Raw genomic sequence first — 22,277 nt, 5'->3', positions numbered from 1 at the left:
GAAACAACAGAGGGCTTGACACACCTTGGGCAGCTCCTTGAAAGCTCGGACTAAAACCCGGAGCTCATTCCGCTGCCCCACTGACATGGAGCCTCCAGTTGCCACTGAATCGCAGGAGCAGCAGAGCTTGGAAAATTTACTTTTTTGAACTACAACTCCCATCAGCCCAATCCAGTGGCCATGCTGGCTGGGGCTGATGAGAGTTGTAGTTCAAAAAAGTAACTTTTCCAAGCTCTGCACAGTAGTACAATAAAAGTGCCAAACATCAATAGGAGCTGATTGGCAAAGCACCTCTGATTTGAAAGTGTAAATAATGAAGTTTTTAGATTATGCCTAAAAGCAACCTCTGTTGGCAAGGAGTTCCCCAGGGCAGGGCCAGCCACGCTAAAGGCTCAGCCGAACTTTAATATTTGATTTTAAATTATTCACTTTTCAACATTTTATATCTCCACCTTTCTATAAAATGTTCAGGGTAGTTTACAATAAAAATAGATAATAAAAGGAACTTGGAGCGGTGCGTGCCACCGCGTGTGTACTGGACCCTTGCCCTTCCTGGCTCATTAGAAGTACCAGAGGGGGACTGGTCGATTGGGTCAGGGGAGTAGTTAATGCCTCTCTACAACAAGGCAGAATTCCATCATGCTTAAAGGAGGCAGTTATAAGACCACTGCTGAAAAAGCCCTCCCTGGATCCCTCTTTCCTAGGCAACTACCGGCCAGTCTCCAATATTCCATTTTTAAGCAAGATAATAGAGCGTGTGGTGGTCGCCCAACTCCAGAGATTCCTGGATGATACGGATTATCTGGATCCATTTCAATCTGGTTTCAGGCCTGGCTATGGGACAGAGACGGCTTTGGTCGCCTTGGTGGACGACCTACGCAGAGAACTGGACAGGGGGAGTGTGTCCCTGTTGGTTCTGCTGGACCTCTCAGCGGCTTTCGATACCATCGACCATGGTATCCTTCTGGACCGCCTAGCTGGGATGGGACTTGGGGGCACTGTTTTGCAGTGGCTCTGGTCATTCCTGGAGGGGTGAACCCAGAAGGTGGTATTGGGGAACTCCTGTTCGACTCCTTGGCCATTGTCCTATGGGGTCCCTCAGGGTTCCGTTTTGTCTCCCATGTTATTCAACATCTACATGAAACCGGTGGGAGAGGTTGTCCGGGGTTTTGGTGTTCGGTGCCATTCAGTATGCTGATGACACTCAACTCTATTTCTCTTTTCCACCTGAAGCCAAGGAAGCCGTACAGGCCCTAAACCAGTGTCTGGCATCAGTGATGGACTGGATGAGCGCAAACAAGTTGAGATTAAATCCTGACAAAACAGAGGTACTCCTGGTCAGTCGGAGGCCAGATCAGGGAATAGGGATTCAACCGGTGCTGGATGGGGTCGCACTCCCCCTGAAGTCTCAGGTTCGCAGTTTGGGTGTACTCCTGGACTCAGCTTTGAATTTGGAGGCCCAGATTGCTGCTGTATCCAGGAGCGCATTTGCCCAATTAAAACTGGTGCGCCAGCTGCGCCCGTTCCTGGAGCTACCTGATCTGACTAGGGTGATTCATGCCTTGGTTACATCCCGCTTAGACTACTGTAACGCGCTCTACGTGGGGCTGCCTTTGAAGACTGTTCGGAAACTTAAATTGGTACAAAGAGCTGCAGCCAGAGTGCTAACCCGGGCTGATTACAGGGACCATACAACTCCCCTGTTACAACAGCTCCACTGGCTGCCAATTTGTTTCCGGTCACAATTCAAAGTGCTGGCTTTGACCTACAAAGCCCTATACGGCTCAGGTCCAGACTATTTGACAGATCGTATCTCCCTACATGAACCTGTCCGGGATTTAAGATCTTCAGGTGAGGCCCTTCTTGTGTTCCCCACACCTTCGCAAGCACATATGACGCGGACACGAGATAGGGGCTTTTCGGTGGCCGCCCCTAGGCTGTGGAACTCCCTTCCGAGTGAGGTGCGATCAGCTCCCTCCTTGCCATCTTTCCGGCGACAAGTAAAGACTGTTTTATTTCAACGGGCATTTGGGATAGAGAACGACCAGGATTAAGTGTCATAGGTTTGGTGACTACATTATATGATTTTATTATTTTAAATTGTCCGCTGTTTTTAACTTATATTTTATGGTTTTAATTTTTCTCATAGTTTAATTCTTTTTTAATAATATACTCTGTATGTTTTAATGGTGTTGTTTTGAGTTGTAAGCCGCTCTGAGTCCTATTGGAAAAAGGGCGGGGTAGAAATAAAGTGTATTATTATTATTATTATTATTAACTGCTCTTTCAGTGTGGCAGGCAGCACCTACCCTCCGGAACTCCTAACCCCTTGGCACGATAGGCTTTGCTGTACTCTTTCCAGCTCCTATTTAAAACATTTTCGTTTAGGCAAGCCTACCCAGGCATGTACATATGGCACGCATTTTAATATGTAATTTTATTTTGTAATCTATATTTTTAACAGCTGATTTTATTTATGTTTTGGTGTCTTTAAAGTCAACTTGTTCTTAGCTTTGACTCTTCTTGATAGTTTTAATGTATATTTTATATAACCTGCTTAGGGTTTTTTACAATGAAGTGGTATTCTGTTAAATAACTCAGAGAAACAAATAAAATTACACCCAACAGTGATAAACAATTTTAAAAAAATCTGCCTAAGTGCCTGCAATTGAGGCAGGCCATTACACAGGGGTCCATTTTACAGTTGTGGAAACTGAGGCTGGAGGATTAAAAACAAAATGCCATCCTGTTCTCCAAGGTGGGGATTTAAACCCAGACCTCTGTCCAGGGGGGGGCAGAACCTGGTATTGATCTCCCCCTTCCCTCTTTCTCTTTTTCTCTCCATCCCAGACACAACAGCTGCCCTGCAACTCATGGAGGAGTCACTGTTGTTGGACCAGAATTTCCGACACAAAGCAGAGCAACTCCTTGAGATCTTCCAAAGTGAATTGTTCCAGGTGCTCCTGGGTGGGTATGGGTGGCTGGCACCAGCAGCAAGGGGGACGAAACCTGTGGGGGGCTGAAGAAATTGAGGAGGAACCTAACAACCGAGAGGCAGGGCATACATGCAGCAATTAGTCCAGTTTTCCTCAAGCTGGTGCCCTCCAGATGTCTTGGACTACAACTCCCATCAGCCCCAGGGAGGGAATCTTGAGGGCACCAGCTTCAGAGAAACTGAATTAGTTTCCAAAAGGTAAAATAATGGGGAGTAAAGTCAATGTGCGTGTCATCAGATCCTCCTGACTTGGAACAGCCCTATTCCCAAATGTGGAGGGTGAGGTGCAGGAAATGCAATCTGAATGTGCTCAGAGGCACTCTCGGCTTTATTAGGAGTTGCATTCCTGACATTAGCAGTAGGGTTAGAGATTTAACCCTTGCAGTAATTAAAGTCCTGCAGCCCCCCCCCTTCCGTATATATACAGACCTGGGTGCAGAATGTGTTTCAGGAGGAAAGAAAGGGAAACACAGCTTTGCTGGGAGGGCTAGGAAGACTCTGTGGGGAAAGTGAAGAGAATTTGGAACGGTTGATTCAGGAGAGGCAGAAACAGTCAGGTCAACGAAATGGGCACACACACCCATTTCTCCTGGGGGTGGGGGTTTCAGCTCCTCACAAAGGGTGAAGGAAGCAAAGAGGTATTGTGCATGGGAGGGGGCCGAAGGGAGAGTTTCCACTAAGATTTCCAGCGAGTGGCATTTCCCAGGAGAACTTAAAAAAAAACAGTTCTCGAGTGTATTTTTAGATTAAAAGATCTTAGTTATTTTTAAGCGGGGCTCTCAAATCCTGTAATTTTCTGTAATTTAAAAACTCTGCTTATAGAAGCAAAAATGCTGAAGGCCACATTTTGCTGGAGGGGGAAGCAATTGGATGTAACATTTATTTGGGGGGGGGTGATGATGAAGTAGGTTGTACACGGGTTCAAATAGCCAAGAAAGTGGGATGAGACAAGGGGGCAAATACTTTTTTTGGAAGGGGTCATAGAATCATAGAATAGTAGAGTTGGAAGGGGCCTACAAGGCCATCGAGTCCAACCCCCTGCGCAATGCAGGAATCCAAATCAAAGCATTCACTAACCTGGAGCCCTCCAGATGGCTTGGACTACAACTCCCATTATGCCTCAGCCAGCACAGGTGGGGCTGATGGGGAGTTGTAGTCCAAAACATCTGGAGGGCACCAGGTTTGGCTGGGGCACGCTGAGAGGGCCGCCCTGGAAAAAGAAACGAAGGACAATTTGGCGAGGGCAGTAGGAGCGACCAGAACAGAATAAAAATGGGAAGGGTCCCAAACACGGAATCATGGGAGGGGGGAGGAGAGAGGTGGGTGGGGGCTTAAAAGGGGGAAGGGCAAAGTAGGAGGAGCCTGTGGGCTAGAGAGGCAGCCTGGGGAATTGTGGGGGATGGGGCTTGACCTCACAGGTAGGACCCCCCCCTCCTCCTTCTAATAGGGTATCATGGGGGTGGGACTAAAGGCTGGGGAGGGGGTGGAATTAGGAAGGCCAGGGCTGACCTCTGAACTGGGCCTCTGAGGAAGGGGAGGGGGGCTTCTGGAGTTTGTGGTGGGCCTTGTTACCTTTTCAGAGTCGAGGGACTCTGGTGCCACAGCAGGGTGAGGTTCCTGGATCTTTGGCTCCAGGTGTGTGATGTTGTGCTGGGGCAGCCGCAGGAGAAATCATGGTAAATTGGGGGGGGTGTTCCCCTGCTTTCTCCTGCTGTTGCTGAGTGCTGCAGTTTTGGATCCGGCTCCGGTTTGGAGAGGGGGGCTGCCTCCCTCCCCTGCCCTCCCCTCCCCTGCCACAGCCTCCTTTGCTGCAAGGTCCGAGAGAGCCTGGTCCTCCCATTCACTTGTTCAGCCTCCCTCAAGCTGGCACAGGCCTCCTTACCTGCCTCCTCCCCCTGTGCTGCACCTGCAGAGGATCTGCCCGGCAGGGAGGGCTTGGCTCTGCTCGTGGTTCTAAACATAGGGTTTAATCTGAGTTTCATAATTACTTCTGAGCCAGGCCCCGGTGGCGGTGGGGATGGCGTGCCTGGAAGCAGCCAAGGGCTCAGCTGTAAGGCCCTTGACGTGCACCTGGGGAGCCCGAAGCCCTCCACTCTCTCCCCCCCTTCTGCCACATGGTCAACCTGACTTAAGGAAATGGGGCCAGCTTGGCCTACCTTGCAGGAGAGTTCTTGGGGTAGCCCAGTGGTGGACAGGGGCTCCTCCAAGACCGGTTCTATAATAAGAGGCATCCTGGATGGTGGGTTTTCTTTTTCAGACCATAAAAAAGAAAATAAATATTGGGAGAAATTTGCCAGTTATCTAACATGATAATTATGTGACTCTGTCCATTGCTCTTGGTCCAGGAGTTTTATGAAGTGGCAGTTTCAGACAGTCATCCTGCAACTGCACTGACGCCTCGGCCTAAGGTAGGTGCCTTTTTATCAGTAACTCCCCACCCCAGGCTTTCTTTATGTCTTTTTGCTTTGTTCCACCCCATGCCAAGTACTCCAGGTTTAACTTGAGCTATGCTCTTCTGACCTTGGATGCTATGCTCCGTGACTCAACTCCTCCTTGGAATAGAAGAGTGCCTCTGAGCTTGTACAAAGTACATTTCTCTAAGCAGCAAACAACTGTCCTCTGTCATTGCCATATCTGAGATTAGGGGTTGAGATCCTTAAGTCAAAAGCCAGAAGTTCTCTGGGTCCTTCCCACCCTTTTATTAGAAACTAATTTCTGTAGAAACAATGGAGGCCATAGCAGTTACTGCACCAACTTCCTCTCTCTCTCCCCCCCCCCCAATACATTTTTGTCAAGACTGGCCCAACAGCACAAGCGTTTCAGGGCTCTGGCTGCATGTGCACCCTGTTATTTGTTGAATTTATTTATTGAATTTATATCCCGCCTTTCCTCCCAAAGCAGCCCAGGGCTGCCAACATACACAAAACATTTCAACAAGAAAAGAAAAAGCATACTAAAAAGAGTTAAAAACATTTCCAAAACACAATTACAATTAGAAACATTCTAAAACATAGCTTGGCCTGCCATGCATTTAAAGCCCATGACTTCGCCCAAAGAATCCTAGGATCTGTAGTTCATTCAGGGTGCTGCCAAGTGTCGCTGTGTGAAGGGTAAACTACCGTTCCCAGGATTATTTGGGGAAAGCCATGTGCTTTAAAGGTACACAGTCCCTCTAACTGCACTGTGGAACAATTTGCGGTGAGGATACCTTGGGCCAGCCTTGACTTTCTACTCTTCCATCTCCTCTTCTGTCTGTGCCTCCCATTGCTATGTAGATCCTCCCTTTTCCCAGACCTGTCTGAATTCCCTTTTTCCAGGTATGTGCCTCTCCTTTCCCCCATTCTGCTTGTCGGTTGCGTTGTCTTCCTTGCTTACAACCTCAGGATTGTGACTAGCTCACAACCACCAATATTTTATTTCTTTAATATATGTAGTTATTGCTTTATACTTAAGGCACTCTCTCAGCCCGCAGCTCCCAAACCTTCCCCCCCCCCAAGACCACTTGAAAATTGCTGATGGTCTTGGCGGACCACTTATGGCTTTTCTGCCTTTTGTAGCAATTGTAATTCCACAGTTACACAGTTCTTGCTGCTGATACATTGAGTCTGTTCTATGGGTCATTGTAATGCTTTTACTGTGATATATTGTTCTTTTATTCTGATTTTATGCAGATCTTGGAAAAGTTACCCTTTTGAACTACAAGTCCCATCAGCCCCATCCACTGGCCATGCTGGCTGGGGCTGATGGGAGTTGTAGTTTTAAAAAGTAACTTTTCCAAGCTCTGATTTTATGTTATGTTTGATGCTGTTAAAATTTTCTAAGTTGTTTAGGGACTCCTTATGTAGCAAGATAATAGTAACTTTAACAACAACAGCAACTCATTGGCTGTGTTATCTGTTACTGAGCTGTATTCTAAATAATCTGGAAGGTATTGGAGTTTGGTATATATTTTAGCAGAGTGCAAAAATGAGTAGTCTGGTAAGACTGGTGGTTGAATGAATAAAGAAGGTTTATTACTACTGGGAAATAGAGCCATTCTGCATAGATGTGGCCATTATAGAGTCATGAGGCTACAGAGCTGAATGGACCGGCAATCCAACAATACAAGGCGGCTTCTCATATGTGTTGAGCAAAAAAGATGGCAACAGGAAATGAAAGATTAAAACATTTTAAGAGGGACTATCGGAAGGGTGATACGGTCTGCTCAGGGGGGATGGGTTGGAGGGGGAGCTCTGAGGGACCACTGGGGGATGTTCTCTCTGAGTGAATTTCTGGTTAATTAACCTCGAAGCTTCTCAGCTGGAAAAATTGAAGAGGGTAGATAGATGTGGAGACAGGAGAGTAACAGAACATCTCCCTCCCTCTCCTCCCCCCCCCATTCTGGTGGCCCATTCTGGTTCTCCTTCCTTGAAAAGCAGCCAACTGGAGTCCACAGGAGCATTCCCGTGCCCCCAAATGATGGAGACACGCGTGCCTTGGCCTTGATCTTCAATATTTAGTGTTCACTGGCATCCTCCTCACATAAAGTTTGTCCTTCTATATATATCAGCCAGTAGTAACGTCCGCTACTCCTCTGATCTGTGTCGTTATCTAATTCTCTTGCTGGTGCCTGTTACAGCATCCTGTGACAATGAGTTCCACAGGTTACTCTTCGGTAGAAGTACTACTTCCTTGTGGCTTCACCAACATCTCTGGTTTCCTGTTTGTCACACACACTGGAGATGTCCTGCTTTGGGGCTTCCCTTTGGGGCATCTGGTTGGCCGATGCTGGATCAGAAGGGCCCCCTGTGGCCTGATCCAGCTGTTTCTGATGTTCCCTTCCTTTTCTCCCTCCCCCCTGCACTCTGCTGCAGAGCTGAGGCCGCTCATGAAGAGAGGAGGAGGATTGGGGCCTCTTCAGTCACAGAGTTACATCCGACTAGTCATGCTCAGGTTGGGCCCATTGAAGCAAATGTATGCGACTGACTTAGGTCTATTAATTTAAATTTGCCTTCTTTGAGTAGGTTTTAGTTAGGACAAGGAAGCAAAGTGGGAACACAGTAAAGGAGCTGAATCTATGAACTGGGATTCACTCCTGGGTGCCCTAGTTTTGGTAGTGGCCAGGAGTCTCTTTGCTCAGTCGAGGCTGGTGCACCAAAAACATCCATTTCTAGACATGCCAGACCTAGCAGTGGAGAAGAAATTGAATTCAGTTCTCCCTTAAAGCTGCAACTATCAAATTTGCACTTTCCGAAATAATATGAGAACAGAAAACAACCATCCTTCAAAATTTGCACTTATTTGAATTTGCAATGCAGTTCGGCAGCCAAACAGCTTGCAAAGATGCATATAAAAACAAATGCATTGGTGAAAATAACATACAAAGATGCATGATGTGCACATTAGTCAAAACTGCATACAAAAATGTGCTATTGTGAGAAATTTGCACTAAAATGCTAAAGAATTTTCATGAGGATTTATAAAATATATATATTGCAGATTGCTGCAAAGTTGAATTTGGGAAAATGAGAAATGGCAAAAACTGAAATTGACAGATCCTTCCATCCCTGGTCAGATCTGACCATGTCTGAGTTATATCTCATTTAGATTACTCCAGTGGGCTCTATGTGGGGCTGCCTTTGAAGACTGTCCATAAACTTTAGCTAGTTCCGAATGCTGCAGAGCAAAGCTGCTGACTGGGTCTGCATGCGGCCCTGCAGGACTCTGTGTGCGGCCCTGTGACTCTCCCCAGACAATGCCCCAAGTGCTTTTGCCTGGTTGCAACATGCCTGTGAAGTGTGATAATGCCTCTTGATTGCCTAGATGGATTTGAAAAGAATAGTGACCCCTCTTACACAGTTATAAGGATCTGTGAATCAATATATGTAAAGTATCACTGAACACTAAAGTCAGGATCATTCAGACCATGGTATTCCCGATCTCTATGTATGGATGTGAAAGTTGGACAGTGAAAAAGGCGGATAAGAGAAAAATCAACTCATTTGTAATGTGGTGTTGGAGGAGAGCTTTGTGTATACCATGGAGTACGAAAAAGACAAATAATTGGGTGTTAGAACAAATTAAACCAGAACTATCACTAGAAGCTAAAATGATGAAACTGAGGTTATCATACTTTGGACACATCATGAGAAGACATGATTCACTAGAAAAGACAATAATGCTGGGAAAAACAGAAGGGAGTAGAAAAAGAGGAAGGCCAAACAAGAGATGGATTGATTCCATAAAGGAAGCCACAGACCTGAACTTACAAGATCTGAACAGGGTGGTTCATGACAGATGCTCTTGGAGGTCACTGATTCATAGGGTCGCCATAAGTCATAGTCGACTTGAAGGCACATAACAACAACAACAACAACAATATGTAAAGCAGTGTGAAGGCTCAAACTCTCTGATTATTTGTGATGTCACAAGGGCAGTCCTTGCTAACAAGAAGGGGAAGTCTGTATAGGGACTGAGAAAGGATAGGAAGCAAGCAGTCATGGTGGGGCACGATAGAGCATAGCTCTTGAGTGTAAGTGTGCATAAGGGTGCTTTTCCACACAGATACAGTGGCTCTGGCAAGGGGAAGGTAGCTCCTGACTTGGGTCTCTCTCTCACCTGTGACCTTCTTGTCTTGGGAATGATTAGGGGCACATCTGCACCATGCATTTGAAGCATTCTTATGCCACTTTAATCAGCCATGACTGCCCCCAAAGGATCCTGGGAACTGTAGTTTGCTAAGGGTGCGTGGAGTTGATTGGAGGACCCTGTTCCCAGAGTGGTTTAACTATCAGCCCCTCTTCCCAGGGAACTCTGGGAATGGTACCTCTGTGAGGGGAATAGGGGTCTCCTAACAACTCTCGGCACCCTTCACAATCTACACTGCATTATACTGAATCAGACTGTTGGTCCATCTAGCTTAATATTGTCTGCACTGACTGGCAGCCGCGGCTCTCCAAGGTTTCAGGCGGGGACATTCTCAGCCCTCTCTGGAGATGCAGGGGGGGGGCGGTATTGAACTGGGGGCCTTCTGCGTGCAAAGGAGCTGCTCTGCCACTGAGCTATGGCCCATCCCCAAGATTCCCAGGATCCTTTGGGGGAAGCTGCAACTGTTTTAAAGTGGTATAATAGCACTTTAAACGTATGGTGCAGACGTGTCCTAGGAAAGGGGACTGAAAATAAAACAGCCAGTTTTATTGCCGTCCCCAACACTGTCATACAGCTGGTCTAGCACAGTGGGGAGGACAGCCTAGCTGGGAGTCCAGAGTCTGTGAGTTCAAATCCCCGCTCGTGTCTCCTGGGTGTCAAGGGCCAGCTAAAGATCACCCACACAGTGAGTGGCTCGGGGGTTACGTGCCCTGCCACCTGTGCAGGCATGGGCAAGCTGCAGAGTCCCAAGGAGCCCAGTTGCCCCCCAGCTGGCAGTTGCGGACAAGGAAGGGGCTGGCTTGTGCAGCTGTGGCAAGCTGAGCAGGCCCTAGCCAGGTGGAGAGGACTAGCCTCAGAGGGAGGCAATGGGAAACCCCCTCAGAATACCGCCTACCATGAAAACCCTATTCATAGGGTAGCCATAAGTCGGGATCAACTTGAAGGCAGTCCATTCCCATTTCCAACACTGTCGCAACCAGGGACCGGCTCAGCTCTGCCATAGCCACCCCATACTTTCTCTGCTGCTGCTTTGGTGGCCGCTGTGGTGGTGCCCCTCTGCACCTCCCACTGGGTCCCAGAGATGCTACAACGGTGGGTGGATGCCACCACTATTGAGTGGCAGCTCAGTCTGGCTCCCATACGTGCTGGTTGCATGCCATCTTAAGTCACCCAACATGCAGCCTATAGATCTGTGAAATCTAAATGTTTCATAGATATAGTCCTACCCAAGCAATATGTTAAATCAATACATTTCATAGATCTGTGGGCTAGGGCATTCCCTGGGGCTGGATCCAACTAAATCCTACTCGGAGTAGATCCACTGAAATGAATATGCCTAAATTAGGTATGCTCATCAATTTTAATAGGTCTACTCTGAATAGGATTAATATTGGATGCTATCCATAAATGTATTGTTAATAATGTTTTGGGAAAGTTACACTAGCAGGTGGTCAGTGTGAATGGGAGGCAAGCGAATGGGATCTATTTCAGTCAGGCTTCAGGCCTGGACATGGGACTGAAATGGCCATGATCGCCTTGGTGGATGATATGAGGAAGGCGCTGGATAGGAGTGAATGCACCTTCCTTGTCCTCCTTGATCTCTCAGAGGCTTTTGATACCGTTGACCACGGTATCCTCCTGGACCGCCTGAAGAGGTTAGGCATGGGGGGCACTGTATTGCAGTGGTTCCGTTCCTTCCTCCCTGGTAGGCACCAGAGAGTGGCATTGGGGGATGAGGTTTCGGATCCTTGGCCTCTCACTTGTGGGGTGCCACAGGGCTCCATCCTCTCCCCAATGCTGTTCAACATCTATATAAAGCCACTGGGGGCTATCATCAGAAGATTTGGGCTGCAGTGTCACCAGTATGCGGATGACACGCATCTCTATCTCTCATTCAAATCTTCTCCGAGGTTGGCTGTAGAAACCCTGTCCAAGTGCCTGGAGATGGTGAGTGGCTGGATGGGAAGGAATAAGCTGAGGCTGAACTTTGACAAAACCGAGGTACTGTTTGTGGGAGACAAGGGAGGGTTGGGGGATATTGACCTGGTGCTCAATGGGGTACAATTGCCTCTGAAAGACCAGGTCCGCAGCCTGGGGGTCATTCTTGACTCCCAGCTATCCATGGAGGCTCAGGTCTCGGCTGTGAGCCGGGCGGCGCTGCATCAACTCCATCTGATACGGAGGCTGCGCCCCTACCTTCCCAACCATCTGCTCCCATCTGTGGTACATGCCCTGGTCTCCTCTCGCCTAGACTACTGCAATGCGCTCTATGTGGGGTTACCCTTGAAAACGGTCCGGAAGCTGCAACTGGTACAGAACGCGGGGGCTCGCCTGATTAAAGGCAGCCACCGGCCAGATCACATCACTCCAGTGCTGAAGGAGTTGCACTGGTTACGGGTTGTTTTCCGGGCCCAGTTCAAGGTGTTGGTTCTGACCTTTAAAACCCTATACGGTTTCGGCCCAGTCTATCTGAAGGAGCGCCTCCAGCATCGTCAGGGACGCCGCTCAACAAGATCAGCCTCAAAAGGCCTTCTCTCTATCCCACCAGTTAAAACAGCTAGACTGGTGAGAACTAGGGAGAGGGCTTTTTCTATTGTGGCTCCCACCCTGTGGAATTCCCTCCCAAACGATCTCCGTCATGCCCCCTCTATGATGAACTTCCGCCAGGCGTTGAAGACCTGGCCCTTCAGGCAGGCTTTTGGGGTGGGTTAGGTTTTATTATTGTTGTTGAGATTTTTAATGTTTTAATGTATTTGTATGTTTTTATTCTGTACGTCACCCAGAGTGGCTGGACAGCCAGCCAGATGGGCAGCCAGCCAGGTGGGCGACTAATAAATCGAATAAATAAATAAGCTGCTGTTCAAAAATGGCACTGACACCTGTTGCTGAAAAGCATCTCCCACCCTGTGCTCCTTTTGAGGGGGATACAAATTTAATAAAGAATGATAGTAATGATCTGTGGCATCAGCAGGGATGGTGGTGAATGGCAGCATGGCCAGGTGAGGGGCCCTTCCAATACCCTGGGGCCCTTGGCAGGTGCCTGACCTGGCCAACTGCTGGTGCTGGGCCTGCTGAAAAGAGCAACCAAAATGATCAGCGGGTTGGAGCAAGCTGAAGTGTTTGAGACTTTGGGCAGAGCAATCTTACGCTCTAGTTACACTGGGACAGAGGGCCCCTCTGCTATGCGTGCTTAGGCCAGCCCTGCCAGGTGGCATCTGGACAGGCCCGGACGATGAAGTAGAAGAGAGAACTATTTCTTGCACCAGGTTTGGGGCTGGTGTAAAGCTGTGCCATCAAGGGGGCGTGGCTGTGAACGGAAGGGCTGCAAGTTACGGCGTGGGTCTGCACCTCCTCTATGCAGCAGTCCTGCCCTGTTCCATTTGTCCCATTGGTGTACCTTCACCAGCAGAACATCTCTGTCAGCAGAGAGTTCCCCCAACTTATCTCTAGTTCTGCGAGCATAGCAGAGGGCCCACCAAATCCTGTATGGCCCCTTAGCTGGCAAAACTCAAGTATAAATTTGCACCTCTTAGTTTGGGGGGTGGGAAGGCAAGAGAAGAGATGACCAAAATTAATGCCATTATTAATGGTATACGGAGAGAAAGAGAGAAAGAAGGTAGTTCTTTACACGCACCCAAATACTACTCTGGTTTGTCTCCTGCAGCTGACCAGCAGTAAATGGAGGACTTTTTCATACAGTGCAGAATTAACATGAGGAACTGTCTGCCACAGGAAGTGGTGATGGCCACTGACTTTGGAGTGAAGGCAAATTTACTGAGGCAGAGAACTCTTATCACTGGGTGTTGTGTGGGGCTTTGCTTGGTGATAGAATACATTGTTTGCATGCAGGAATGCAGTTCCCCTCTTAGTTCAGTTACTTTAAAAAAAGGATCTTGGAAAGTAGACAGTAGTCTCCTGTCAGAGACGGCATGCTTCTGAACACCAGTTGCTGGAAAGGGTAGGAGGGGAGAGTGCTCTTATGGGTCCTGCTTTTGGGTGTCCCTTTGGGGCCTCTGGTGGGCCTCTGCAAGAACAGGATGCTGGACTAGATGGGCCCCCTTTGGCCTGATCCAGCTGAAGGGATCTTCTTATGTTCTTGCGTTAGTGCACTAGATGAGATGCTCTGATGGCACGAGGCAGCTTTGTGTGGAGCCTCCATGGCCAGGGGCAGTCTGCCACTGAATACCGTTTGCCCTTGTGGCCTGCTTCTGGGCTTCCCATTATGCCGCAGCGTTTCCCAGCCTTTGGGTCCCCAGAAATTGCTGGACTACAATTCCCATAATTCCTGGCTGTTGGCCATGCTGGGTGCAGGGGCTGATGGCTGCTATAGTCCAGCAACATCTGGGGACCCAAAGGCTGGGAAAGGTTGCACAGGGCATCTTGCTGCTCACTGTTGTGAACAGGACACTGGACCAGATGGGTGTGTTTTTTTTATCTGATCCAGCAAGGCTCTTCTTACGTTCTGTCTGTTGGTTCCTGAGGATGACGTGGTTTTTTTGTGGGCTGCAATTTTTATTTCCCTCCCCCCCCCTTTGTCGATTTCTTCACAGTGCTCATGACCTCATAAGCCTTCTCATGTCCTTCCCCAAGTGATGTGCTAAGCCTCACTCCGCAAAGGAGGAGATTATTCCCCCCCACCCTACAACATCATAATTTTAGTTGCCAGTATAAATGACTGTGAGAGTGACTTCACAGAGTTTGTTTATCCTGTCTGCTGAAACTAGAGAGGACACGAGGAAGAAGCTGCTGCCGCCGCTGTGGGCTTAAACGTGACAGGAAGGAGGTTCGTTTTCTAGGAACAGATTCTCTCCCTCCCAAAAGCCAGAGCAGTTTAGTGTGGGCAGAAGCTGACTATATAGGGCAAAGTGCCGGGAAATTCTTTGAGTGTTTCAAGGGGATCCTCAGCGTGCTGAAGCAGTCTACCTTTCCATATGCAACAATAGAATAGAATAGAATAGAATAGTAGGCCATCAAGTCCAACCCCCTGCTCAATGCAGGAATCCAGATCAAAGCATTCCCGACAGATGGCTGTCCAGCTGCCTCTTGAATGCCTCCAGTGTTGGACAGCCCACTACCTCTCTAGGTCATTGGTTCCACTGTCGTATGGCTCTAACACAGCCTTTCCCAACCTTTAAGTCCCCAGATGTTGCTGAACTACAATTCCCATCATTCCTGACCATTGTCCATGCTGGCTGGGGCTGATAGAAGTTGTAGTTCAACAACATCTGGGGACCCAAGGTTGGGAATGGCTGCACCAGATAGGAAGTTTTTCCTGATGTTCAGTCAAAATCTGGCTTCCTGCAACTTGAGCCCATTATTCCCTGTCCTGCACTCTGGGACAATTGAGAAGAGATCCCGGCCCCCAGCTGTCCCAGCTGACAAAGCGTCAAGGCGAGTTCGGCAGCAGGGCGAGGAGGCCAGGGCCCCCCACTCTGCCCGTCTGTTCCCTGACCTCAACTAAACCGCAGTCTCCAACCCATTGACGTAATAAACCTTAAACAAAACTATGCAGGTAAGAAGCCAGCAGGGGTGTGGGGGCTTTCCAGTGTTTTGCACCACCTGCAGCATGTACGACTATCTGCCTGTTGGACAGAAGTCGTGGGTGTGCTCTCGGTGCAATGAGCTCCTGGCTCTCCAGGAACGACTTCATTTCCTTGAGGCCAAGGTGGCGGACCTGGAAAAGCTGAGAGAGGCAGAGAGGTGTGTGGAGGAGGCCTTCAGGGACGTTATAGCTGTGTCCCACTCCAACGATGATAGCTCTCCTGCTATCATGGAGAACGATGGTCTCGGGGAAGGAGAGCATCCAGCTGAGGAAGAGGGAAACGATCCCTTAGAAGGGACCCATTCCTTGGGGGATGAGCAGCTATCCTCTCGTGCCGAGGATATATCTCCAGGGGGTGGAGGGATCCTTGTAGTGGGTGATTCGATCATTAGGAACATAGACAGTGGGGTGTGTGACGGGCGTGTAGACCGCAAGGTGTTTTGCCTGCCTGGTGCGAAGGTTGCGGATATCGCCCGTCGTTTAGATAGTTTGGTAGACAGTGCTGGGAAGGAGTCAGTGGTCATGGTGCACGTTGGCACTAACGACATGGGGAAATGCAGCCGTGAGGTCCTGGAAGCAAAATTTAGGTTGCTAGGTAGGATGCTGAAAGCCAGGACCTCCAAGGTGGCTTTCTCTGAAATGCTACCAGTTCCACGCGCAGGACCAGCCAGACAGGCCCAGCTTCGCAGTCTCAATGCGTGGATGAGACGATGGTGTCGGGTGGAAGGGTTTGGATTTGTTAGGCACTGGGGAACTTTTTGGGACAAGCCGGGCCTGTACAAAAGGGACGGGTTCCACTTGAACCAGAATGGAACCAGACTGCTGGCACTTAAAATTAAAAAGGTGGCAGAGCAGCTTTTAAACTGACTGAGGGGGGAAACCCGACAGGAGCTGAGAAAGGTCCGGTTTGGAATAAACCTCCCCCCTGGGATAAAAACCAAAGAAATGATGAAATTTTAAAAGGGGTAGGCCTAGAAGTAGGCATTGTGAGAGCAGGGGCACAGGATATAAATTCAGAAGAGCAAAATTACCACAGGCCTAACCACAAGTGCCAAAGACACTTGAAGAGAGACACTGCTTACAAGTGCCTGTACGCTAATGCTAGGAGCCTGCGAACCAAGATGGGAGAACTGGAGTGCTTGGTCTTAGAGAAGAGCATTGATATAGTGAGCATAACCGAGACCTGGTGGAATGGAGAAAACCAGTGGGATATGGTTATTCCTGGATATAAACTATATCGGAAGGACAGGGAAGGACGTATTGGTGGCGGAGTCGCTCTATACGTGAAAGAAGGCATTGAATCCAGCAAGCTCGAAACCCCAAAAGAGGCAGACTCCTCCACAGAATCATTGTGGGTGGTGATACCATGCCCCAGGAGGGACTTAATACTGGGAACGATCTACCGTCCCCCTGATCAAAATGCTCAGGGAGACCTTGAGATGAGATATGAAACTGAGGAAGCATCCAAACTAGGAAATGTGGTAGTAATGGGTGACTTCAACTACCCAGACATAGACTGGCTGCATATGTGTTCCAGTCATGACAAAGAAGCAAAGTTTCTAGATATTCTAAATGACTATTCCCTAGATCAGCTGGTCATGGAACCGACCAGAGGGACGGCAACCCTGGACTTAATCCTCAGTGGGGACCGGGACCTGGTGCGAGATGTAAGTGTTGTTGAACCGATTGGGAGCAGTGACCACAGTGCTATTAAATTAAACATACATGTAACTGGCCAATTGCCACAAAAATCCAACACGGTCACATTTGACTTCAAAAGAGGAAACTTCACAAAAATGAGGGGACTGGTAAAAAGAAAGCTGAAAAACAAAGTCCAGAGGGTCACATCACTCGAAAATGCTTGGAAGTTGTTTAAAAACACTATATTAGAAGCTCAACTGGAGTGCATACCGCAGATCAGAAAAGGTACCGCCAGGGCCAAGAAGATGCCAGCATGGTTAACGAACAAAGTCAAAGAAGCTCTTAGAGGCAAAAAGTCTTCCTTCAGAAAATGGAAGTCTTGTCCAAATGAAGAAAATAAAAAAGAACACAAACTCTGGCAAAAGAAATGCAAGAAGACAATAAGGGATGCTAAAAAAGAATTTGAGGAGCACATTGCTAAGAACATAAAAACCAACAACAAAAAATTCTATAAATACATTCAAAGCAGGAGACCATCTAGGGAGACAATTGGACCCTTGGATGATAAGGGAGTCAAAGGTGTACTAAAGAACGATAAGGAGATTGCAGAGAAGCTAAATGAATTCTTTGCATCTGTCTTCACAGTGGAAGATATAGGGCAGATCCCTGAACCTGAACTAACATTTGCAGGAAGGGATTCTGAGGAACTAAGACAAATAGTGGTAACGAGAGAGGAAGTTCTAGGCTTAATGGACAATATAAAAACTGACAAATCACCGGGCCTGGATGGCATCCACCCGAGAGTTCTCAAAGAACTCAAAGGTGAAATTGCTGATCTGCTAACTAAAATATGTAACTTGTCCCTCGGGTCCTCCTCCGTGCCTGAGGACTGGAAAGTGGCAAATGTAACGCCAATCTTCAAAAAGGGATCCAGAGGGGATCCCGGAAATTACAGGCCAGTTAGCTTAACTTCTGTCCCTGGAAAACTGGTAGAAAGTATTATTAAAGCTAGATTAACTAAGCACATAGAAGAACAAGCCTTGCTGAAGCAGAGCCAGCATGGCTTCTGCAAGGGAAAGTCCTGTCTCAGTAACCTATTAGAATTCTTTGAGAGTGTCAACAAGCATATAGATAGAGGTGATCCAGTGGACATAGTGTACTTAGACTTTCAAAAAGCGTTTGACAAGGTACCTCACCAAAGGCTTCTGAGGAAGCTTAGCAGTCATGGAATAAGAGGAGAGGTCCTCTTGTGGATAAGGAATTGGTTAAGAATCAGAAAGCAGAGAGTAGGAATAAACGGACAGTTCTCCCAATGGAGGGCTGTAGAAAGTGGAGTCCCTCAAGGATCGGTATTGGGACCTGTACTTTTCAACTTGTTCATTAATGACCTAGAATTAGGAGTGAGCAGTGAAGTGGCCAAGTTTGCTGACGACACTAAATTGTTCAGGGTTGTTAAAACAAAAAGGGATTGCGAAGAGCTCCAAAAAGACCTCTCCAAACTGAGTGAATGGGCGGAAAAATGGCAAATGCAATTCAATATAAACAAGTGTAAAATTATGCATATTGGAGCAAAAAATCTGAATTTCACATATACGCTCATGGGGTCTGAAGTGGCGGTGACCGACCAGGAGAGACCTCGGGGTTGTAGTGGACAGCACGATGAAAATGTCGACCCAGTGTGCGGCAGCTGTGAAAAAGGCAATTTCCATGCTAGCGATAATTAGGAAAGGTATTGAAAATAAAACAGCCGATATAATGCCGTTGTATAAATCTATGGTGCGGCCGCATTTGGAATACTGTGTACAGTTCTGGTCGCCTCATCTCAGAAAGGATATTATAGAGTTGGAAAAGGTTCAGAAGAGGGCAACCAGAATGATCAAGGGGATGGAGCGACTCCCTTACGAGGAAAGGTTGCAGCATTTGGGGCTTTTTAGTTTAGAGAAAAGACGGGTCAGAGGAGACATGATAGAAGTGTATAAAATTATGCATGGCATTGAGAAAGTGGATAGAGAAAAGTTCTTCTCTCTCTCTCATAATACTAGAACTCGTGGACATTCAAAGAAGCTGAATGTTGGAAGATTCAGGACAGACAAAAGGAAGTACTTCTTTACTCAGCGCATAGTTAAACTATGGAATTTGCTCCCACAAGATGCAGTAATGGCCACCAGCTTGGACGGCTTTAAAAGAAGATTAGACAAATTCTTGGAGGACAGGGCTATCAGTGGCTACTAGCCATGATGGCTGTGCTGTGCCACCCTAGTCAGAGGCAGCATGCTTCTGAAAACCAGTTGCCGGAAGCCTCAGGAGGGGAGAGTGTTCTTGCACTCGGGTCCTGCTTGCGGGCTTCCCCCAGGCACCTGGTAGGCCACTGTGAGAACAGGATGCTGGACTAGATGGGCCACTGGCCTGATCCAGCAGGCTCTTCTTATGTTCTTATGCCCTTCAAGCACTGGTTGTGAAGTCCTAGGATGGCCTTTGCCCTCCAGGTGTTTTGGACTACAACTCCCATCAGCCCCCAGACAGTGTGCTGGAGGGCACCGGGGTGAGGGGGGGAAAGGCTGTTCTTCAAGCAGCTGGGCAGTCCCATCTTGGGAGCCAGAATACTGGGGCAGGCAATCCAGTAGGGCTACTTTGTGTTTATATCCAGAATGAGGAACCTCTCTGGCCCTCCAGATGTTGTCCCAGCTCCCATCATTTCTGTCAGCCCGCATGGCCAATGGTCAGGGATGATGGGAGCTGTAGTCCAGCCATATCTGGAGGGCCACCACAGGTTCGGTGTGCAGGATGTAGGGGCATAGGAAAGCTCACTTGTACTGAGCCAGACCATCAGCTTAATACTGTCTGCACCAGTGTTCTTCAACCTTGAGTCCCCAGATGTTGATGGACTACAACTCCCATCATCCCTGACCATTGACCATGCTGTCAGGGGATGATGGGAATTGTAGTCCAACAACGTCTGGGGACCCAAGGTTGAAGAACAGTGGCCTACACTGACTGGCAGTGTGTCCGGGGTTCCAGGCAGGGTTTTCTCTCAGCCCTACATGGAGATGCCATCGGGGATTGACCTTGGGACCCTCTGCGTGCAAGGCAGACGCTCTGGCACTGAGCTGCGCCCTTCCCCATCTAGCAGGGATGAACTGCCTCCTCAAAAGCACTGGCCAAATCCTCTTGTCTGCCAAGATGTCTTGAACTTCTGCCCCCCTGGTCTGCTGCCTGGGTTGTGTCTCACCTGGTGAGCCTGGTCCCTGTTGCTTGCATCTCCTCACCCTGAGGGGGAAGGACTGAACTCAAACCCCTGGCTGCCTTTGGGCTCCGGATGGAAGGGTTAGCCTGAGAAATGTAAATGGAGCTTTGACATTCTGGAAGGTGCTTTGGGGGCCTGGTGAAGAGCGTGAGAGGAGCTGAGGAGCTTTTGGGGTGGGGGGCAAGGAGGGCTGGAGTGGCACAGGGTGTTGACCTAGGCAGCACAGCACTGGCAGCTCACCTTTAAGAGCAAAAAAATAAAAAGCATGGGCCCCAAAGGTCTGAAAGAACATCCTTGCAGACCCTCTCAATAGTTCCTCCACCTTCAGAAGTTTAGGGAGGTAACCCTAACCCTTAAGTTGTGGGATTCCCTTGCCACAGAGTTGTGTCTGAGCTCCGAATTATGTCATTTCCATCCTGTGCTGAAGATGCACCCCTTTTTCCTGGCCTTTGATCCCTGAGATATGTATATTTTTAGGACCCACCCTATTCTTGTGACTGGGGGTTGTAGTCAACTAAATCCTACTCAGAGTAGACCCATTGAAGTGAATGTCTGTTTTCAGTGAGTCTACTCTGAGTAGGACTAGCATGGAATGCCGCCTTGTAATTTTTTTAAAACTTATTTTAATGTTATAAATTGCTGTGATCTGCCTTAGGACCTTAAGGTGAAGGTCGGAAAAGAAATCCAATTAATAATATTATACATATTATTTTTATTATTATTATTATTATTACACAGACTCACACACGTAAAATCACACAACTTCTGCCATTTTCTCTGTGTCTGGCTCCTGCATCTATACATATGCCTATCCCCACTAGCGCACTCTCTGATTTCTCCACCCCAATTTCCAGCAGATCCTGTTTCTTTGCCTCCCCCTCACTCCTGTGATCAAGGCATTTTAACTGCAGTTTTAAAAACTCTTCTCCCTCCCACCCCAACATCCGTTTGACCATATATTTCTCTCTCTCTGTCTGCCTTTTCACACCCATAGATTTTCCTGGCAGTCGGATCTGTTCTTTTCTTTTTTACCACCCTGTCCTCCGCTCCAAATTTAACCCTGATTCAGCCTGGGTTGGGGTTTTTTCTCTCTCTCTTTTTGAGGGGTAGGAGAGAGAATATTAATTAATCCCTGGAGATCTTGTGTGTGAAGGTCAAATTTGTGGAGGTGTCTCTCCATTATTTCCTCCCCCTTTTTTTGAACCCCCTCTCTTGGCTCCCAGGCAAATCCACCTTCTTTTTGATAATGAGCTATTTCCTGTTATGTGTAAAGTGAAATTTGTCTCAAGTGTGTGTGTGTGATTGTGTGCCACTAACTCTTACCACACATGTATACTTGTGAGTATACCCACCAATTATACAAAGGAGGAGGAATGTGCAAAAATTCAGTGGAGAGCAACACCCTGCCCCCCCCCGAAATATCACACGCAGAGATTGTACAGTGGAGAAGCATTTGAGGTCCCAGGATCTCAGACACCTTTCAAATGGCATGTCACTACTACCAATTCCTCCCAGCAAACATGTGTGGCCCGTTCTGGGTGAGCTAATATGGCAGAAATGTACGCCTGCAGTCTTAAACACACACACACCTTCCCTCTTCAATCCTCCTTGGCTTTTGGTGGTGGAGAGACAATATCTGTGCATTCCCCTTCCCCTTCCTTCCCCACACAATTGAAAGCCAACCTTCCTCTCCGCACCTCCTCATTCCCTCACTTCGATCCCTCCTGGCACTTGGAGAGTTAACTGTGGGTGACGCTGCTGCGTGCTGCCTCCACACACCGCCCACCTCCCTTGCTTGGCTGAATCCTTTCCGGCACACAAGAGGTTAACCTCCTCCCCCTGCCCCCTTTCCTTTGTGCCCCCCCCATCTCTCTCACTGCTCCATATTCCTGGTTGTCTCCTCCTGCCCTCCCTCTGATGGGGAGCAGCAAGCGGGCTGTGCCTCTCCCCGGTTCAGCCCCTACATCTTAACAGGGCCCCCGTTCCTGGCCTTCCCCCCAATTTTCCCCCTCTCTCTTCCTTCCCTCTTTGCACCCCACCCCACCTTCTCCACCTCTGCACCTCTCTCCAGCTGCCCATCTTGAGAGAAGGGAGCAAAAGACTCAGCAGAGCACCCTCCCTCCCTCCCTCCCTCCCCTTCCTTTCCTACATTCTGTCACTCCCCCCCCAGTGCCACACACTGCAAGCTCTCTCTCACCCCCCCTTCCTTTTGGATCTTTGCTCTCTCC

General features: G+C 48.4%; 1 protein-coding gene across 4 annotated transcripts in view; it reads left to right on the top strand.

Moving 5' to 3' along the window:
* Positions 1-4,382: 4,382 nt before the first annotated feature.
* The window catches only part of DLG4 (discs large MAGUK scaffold protein 4), a 149,787-nt gene continuing 131,892 nt past the window's right edge, over positions 4,383-22,277 (top strand). For 2 of the 4 annotated variants that reach the window (XM_061588714.1, XM_061588710.1), the window contains exons 1-2: positions 4,551-4,630; positions 5,341-5,403. The gene's annotated coding sequence lies outside the window, so the exon portion shown is untranslated. Of the gene's footprint in view, positions 4,414-4,550; positions 4,631-5,340; positions 5,404-22,277 lie in introns of those variants that run through there. The other 2 variants (XM_061588712.1, XM_061588711.1) reach the window with 2 other exon arrangements.

Source organism: Rhineura floridana, chromosome 11 (assembly GCF_030035675.1).
Source record: "Rhineura floridana isolate rRhiFlo1 chromosome 11, rRhiFlo1.hap2, whole genome shotgun sequence".
NCBI classification, from domain to species: domain Eukaryota; kingdom Metazoa; phylum Chordata; class Lepidosauria; order Squamata; family Rhineuridae; genus Rhineura; species Rhineura floridana.
The sequence above is the reverse complement of the archived record's forward strand: the minus strand, read 5'-3'. Positions and strand labels throughout refer to the sequence as shown.